The sequence below is a fragment of the Erythrolamprus reginae genome, chromosome 4 (assembly GCF_031021105.1).
Source record: "Erythrolamprus reginae isolate rEryReg1 chromosome 4, rEryReg1.hap1, whole genome shotgun sequence".
Lineage (NCBI taxonomy): Eukaryota > Metazoa > Chordata > Lepidosauria > Squamata > Dipsadidae > Erythrolamprus > Erythrolamprus reginae.
In genome coordinates this window covers 95,970,956-95,976,955 of record NC_091953.1, presented here as the reverse complement: position 1 = coordinate 95,976,955, position 6,000 = coordinate 95,970,956, and positions in this window count along the sequence as shown.

Here is a 6,000-nt window from a genome sequence, read left to right as displayed (position 1 = left end):
AAAGCGGCGCGGGTGTTTTAAAAGGTCGCAGCCGGCCTGGGGGGCTTGCCACCACCACCCCCGAACCCGGGTTCGGGGTTCGGGGTGGTGGTGGCAAGCCCCCCAGGCCGGCTGCGACCTTTTTAAAACACCCGCGCCGCTTCGCAGCTGTCTCCTGAAGCCGAACGCTAAAGCCGAACTTCCGCGTTCGGCTTCGGGAGACAGCTGCGAAGCGGCGCGGGTGTTTTAAAAGGTTGCAGCCGGCCTGGGGGGCTTCCCAGCAACCTCCTGAACCGAACCCGGGGTTCAGCAAAATTTTGCCTCTTCTTACGAACTTTGTTCGAGTTACGAAACCGGCGTTCGGGAGGCTTCTGGGAAGCCCCGCCGCCCGGCTGTTACCTTTTAAAACAGCCGTGCGGCTTCCCAGCAGTCTCCGAATGCCGGTTCGTAACTCGAAAAACGTTCGTAAGAAGAGGCAAAATTTTTCTGAACCCCGGGTTCGTATCACGAGTTGTTCGTAAGACGAGGGGTTCGTATCTTGAGGTACCACTGTATTCAGACATCAATTTTGAATTGAATACAGTGTTCCCTCGCCACTTTGAGGTTCACCTTTCATGGACTCGGTGCATCGCAGGTTTTTAAGAAGACCGTGTCGGCCCCGACTGGAGGAAAAAGGCATGGCATGTACACATGTGCAGTCAGGGGCTCGTGGTGTCTGCCAGAACTGGTGGTGGAGTTCCACTGCGGGTGAGTGGCTGGGCGGGGGGAGGCCTTGGTGGCTGTGATTCTAGGGCTGCCTGAGGGTCAGGAGGCTGTGGCGGAACCGAGGGGGAAACAGAAGGCTCACCGTCCTCTGCTTTTCTGCTCTGGATGGGACGAGGGGAAGCAAGGCAGGCATCTCCTTTCTTCCCCTCCGGATTCCTGAGCACTTTCAAGGAGGCAGCTGTGGCGGCCAAGGGCATTGTGCAGTTAGTGGCGGAGAGGCCTTCTCTCTTGCCCCACTGTCTTTGGGGGAAACGCGAAATGTGCTTAGGTGGACTCATAATCCCATGGTCTCCTCCTCATCACCTCAGATGTGCTGGACTCCAACTCCCATGGGCCCACCTGGGACTTTTGGAGGAAGCGGGCAACCTCCTACGCAGAATGTCGCTTTATTGTCCTTACTTCATGGATTTTCATTTATCGCAGGTGGTCCTGGAACGTAACACCCATGATAAACGAGGGATCCATCTACATCAGGGTATCCAACTTGGCACCTTTTAAGACTTGTGAATTCCAACTCCCAGAATTCTCCAGTTGTCAAGGTTGGACAACCCTGATCTACATTCAAGTACATGAAAGTTATTTTTGGAGTAGGGTTTCCCAAGATTATTTATAAGACAGAAGACATTTGGGAGCAAATCCAAGTATCTTGGTATTGTCAAGAAGATGCTGAATAGCTCAACCTCTTTTCCTATTGTTCTGCACCAGATACAGCTCAAAACCGTATGTGCAGCATGATTACAACAGGATTTTTGTCCAAGTAAATACACTTAATTTTAAACTACAGAAGAAATGAGAAGAACTAACATTTTGCAGGGTTGTGCCAGTGTGTGAGCTGTTGAATATGTGGGTGAGGCTGGACTGATTTCAATAAACAAACAACATCCCTTAAAACTTGAACTTTTTTCATAGCTTTGATCAAGATGATTGCTTTTTACCAGATAGGCCAGTACAGAATTCTACAGATTACATAAGAATTGATCCACTCTGGTGAACTGCAAGAAATGTCAAAAGAGCAAGGAATGAATTACTTATTTGGTCTTTTAATACAGTAACTCACGGAATGGACATATAATAGGAAAAAAACAATTGATTTTCCTAAATGAACAAGGTCAATCTAGATGTGAAATGCTATTGGATCGCTCATGCCTGTCAGTCATCGGAGAGCTGGTCGCGAAGGGAGCATGAGGCTCCACCCACATGCCCAGATGCCGCCATTTGGGTTCTTTCACCCTCTGAGCATGCACAGAATGCTTTGTGTATGCACACAGGGTAAAAGAACCTAAATAGCAGCGTCTGGGCAGGTGGGTGGAGCCTTGTGCTCCCATCGCGACTAGCTCTCCAATGACTGACAGGCATGAGCGAACCAGTAGCATTTCACCCCTGCATCAATCCATCTCTGAAATGTCCACATTCTTTCCATTGAACTTAACCCTGCTGTTCTGTTCAAAAAAACTCACTAATCTTCTGTTCTAGGTCTATTTGACCCGGACCGAAAATTGTTCATTTTAGGTACTTATATTTGGTCTTTTTGAAAGCTTTTTTCACTTGGAAACTAGTTTGAACATTTCTGCACACAATGAAATGAAAATTGAACTGAAAAAAATTGATGCTTTTTTGTTTATTTTGCTCATTAAAGGGCCCCCATGCTTATACTCAAATAGGCTTATACTCAAAAAAATTTAAAGTGAAAATGGTTGCAAGCAGCCAGGGGGTGGGTGGGGGGGTGGGAGGCCTTATTTCTGATTAAAAAAACCAATAAGCATAATTTTTTTCAGTTCAATTTTATATCATTTTGTGCAGAAATGTTCAGACTACCTTCCAGTCAAAACAGTTTTCAAATTGACCAAGCACCTCAAATGAAGGATTTTCGGTCCAGGTCAGAGTGACCGGGAACAGAGTTTTAGGAACTTTTTTTCAGCAAGAAAGAAGCCCCCCCCCCCCCCCCAAAAAAATTCTCATAGAGAGAACCCCCGAAAGGATGCAAAGTCATGAAATTTCAAGTTTCAGATATGCAGGGAAATTTTTTTAAAGGGTCTCAAACTTTGATTTTGGGTTTCACAGACTTGAACAGAACACCAGGGTTAAAGCCCATTACCAAAGGAAGGTATATTCTCAATATTAAGAAAAGAAACCAATAGAAAATATGTAATAAATAAAGATGGGGCATATAGTATAATGATTGACATACAGTAGATCAGGGATCCCCAACCTGTAGTCTATGTCCACAGAAAGGGGCGGCATACAAATCTAATAAATAAATTAATAAACAAACAAACAAACAAACAAACAAACAAACAAACAAACAAATATACTTGCATCTGTCTGTGGCATGCCAGAAACTGGCTTGCGAAAACAAGTGAAGCCCCATCTGTGATTAGGGAGGGTAGATATTGATCGCAGTGGCCTGGATGATAATGCAAAATAGATTGGGATGGTTTGGGTTTTCTGTTTAGAGAAGGATGGAGTATCTTTTTCATATAATCAGTGCTAAGCCTATGTTAAGACTTAAAATCTTCCATTCTCTTCCCTTGAAACCATGGCACTGATTTTTGACAATCTTCCAGTATTTAGCAGTGTAGTTAGGGAAGCCTCAGGAGCATTGACAAATGATACGTTTCAACTGTGGGGTCGTAATGACAGTGATAAAAGAATAGTGTGAAGGTAGGAGAGACAGAACTTGACCTTAAGAAAAACCCTGCACACAATCAACTATCAATAACTATGCAAGATAGCAAAACAAAACAAGAGAAAAAACAGCATCCTAAAATTATATAGCCACTAGTCCAAACTGCTGCTAAATGACATCATCATTTGTCAAATTCAAGGGCAGATTTTTTAAAAATTGTATTGGATAAATAGTGTATCTATTGGATAAAGGCACCAAATTGGAAACAGAGAGCCTCTGGGTTCTAGTCCTGCCTTAAGCATGAATCCATCTGAGTGACTTTGGACCGGTCATTTTCTCTCAGCTACCAGAGCTCAGTCACGGCAAACCACTTCCAAAATTCTTGCAAAGAAATCTGCAGGGATTTATCCAGGCAGTCACCAGAAGTCAAGACTGACCTATAGACAGACATTTCATTTGATTTAATTTGACACCTTTGACTATGAGGAAAGAGGAGGAGGCAGTTGGACCCTTTCTTTAATAAAATTCTTTTCTTTCATTACCCTCAGTAACAAAATCGTTCACTTCCAAATTGTTCCCTTGCAGCAATTTCTAGAGGCTTTTTCTAAGACTACTTCAGCCTGATTTATAATTATTTGGGGAATAATGACATTAAATTTCAGCTGCAGTCCATTGTAGGTGCAATTTGTTGTTAGTATATAGAGAAAAAAATGGTTTGTTTGTTTTTATTTAATCAATTGCAGTACCATCTTGGTCAGAATGATAGCTCTAGGTGGATGACATATTAAGAACTCAACATTAGAGGCAAAAGGGGATAAATACTTTAATACACTGACACATAAACCAGTGATTCTTAACCTTTTCTTCATCATGGACTCTGTTTAAATAACTTTTGTGGCCATGGCCCATGGCCATGGACTACCAAGACTTAACTCAAAATTTAGAACATAGAATAATAATAGAATTAGAAGGGACATTGGAGGTCTTCTAGTCCAAACCCCAGCTTAAGCAGGAAACCCTATATCATTTCAGACAAATGGTTGTCCAATTACTTTTTGAAAGTCTTTAGTGATGGAGCACCCACAACTTCTGAAGTCAAGCCATTCCATTGCTCTCGCCATTAGGAAATTTCTCTTTAGTTCTAGATTGCGTATCTCCTTGGTTAGTTTCCAGCCATTGTTTCTTGTCCTGATTTTTTGTGCTTCGGAAAATCATTTGAACTATGATTTAAATTGTTTAAATGTTATGATTTAAAATTTAAATCAGAACATTTTACAGACCTCCTGTGGTGACATTGTGTGCCTCCCCCCAGGGGTCCACGGACCACACGTTGAGAATCACTGACATAAATTATGTTTTTGACTAGTCTCGTACAACAAGTTAAACAGTAAACACACTAATTACACTGCTTCATGGATCCAGCCAGCAATTAAAACTTGGTTGTCATTTAAATGTATTGTTTTAAAAAAATATAAGCACAGATCACTGGGCATGAAAAACATCAAAGGAAATATACATGGCACTCCTTAGAAAAACTAGTTTTCTTTGCTAAAAATAGTAACCTGTATTTGAGACAAACAAATATACTTGTGCACAATTCTGCTAATCTAAGCATCTTAACATGTAATCATATTATTTATCTAGTAGTAAGTTCCACTGGACTTGATAGAAATTTCTATTTCATAATTCCTTGAAATAGAATTATGCTGAAATTAGTGGAAGTGTCTTATTGCTTGATTCTGGGAGAGGTTTGCTAATAAAAGAAAATTAGTCACCATGGGAGGAAGAAAATTCTCAATTTCGCCATACCATACTTGCGTTGCAAGGGTAGTTGTACAGGGTTAGAGTATTTGTGCCAATCCAGATATTGCTAAATGATGTTTCTGATACTGTAATTTCTAATTATTATCCATACTGCTTATAAAAACTGCAGTGCAACAACATCTGAAGATGTAGAGATAAAATGAGACATAGGTCCTCTTTAATGAAACATATGAATGGATAGTTGACTATTTAGAAATTTATTATTATTATTATTTATTAGATTTATAGGCCGTCCTTCTCCTCGCGGATAATTGAATTATAAAACATTATAAAACACGAATAAAAACCGCTATAAAACAATCAGTCATCACTCATTCATACTAATGACTATTACTCAAGGTCCACATGCCTGCCGACATAAATGTGTTTTTAATGCCTTTCAGAAGGCAAGAAGAGTGGGGGCCATACGAATCTCCAGAGGGAGTTGGTTCCAGAGGACTGGGGCCGCAACAGAGAAGGCTCTCCCACGCAGACCCGCCAGTCAGCATTGTTTGGCCAACAGGACCTGGAGGAGGCCAACTCTGTGTGACCTAACCGGTTGCTGAGACATGTGAGGCTGAAAACAGTCCTGTAAATAATCTGGTCCAATGTCATGTAGGAATTTATATTCCTCCTCCAAATTAAACTGAATTGCTCTTACCTAGACTAATGACCTCAACTGAGCCCAAAATTTCTGTGGTTAAGTGAGATATTTGTTAAGTGAGTTTTGCCCCATTTTACAATCTTATTTGCCAGAGTTGTTAAGTGAATCACTTCAGATGATAAGTTAGTAACCCATTTTTAAAAAATGAATCCAGCTTCCCCAT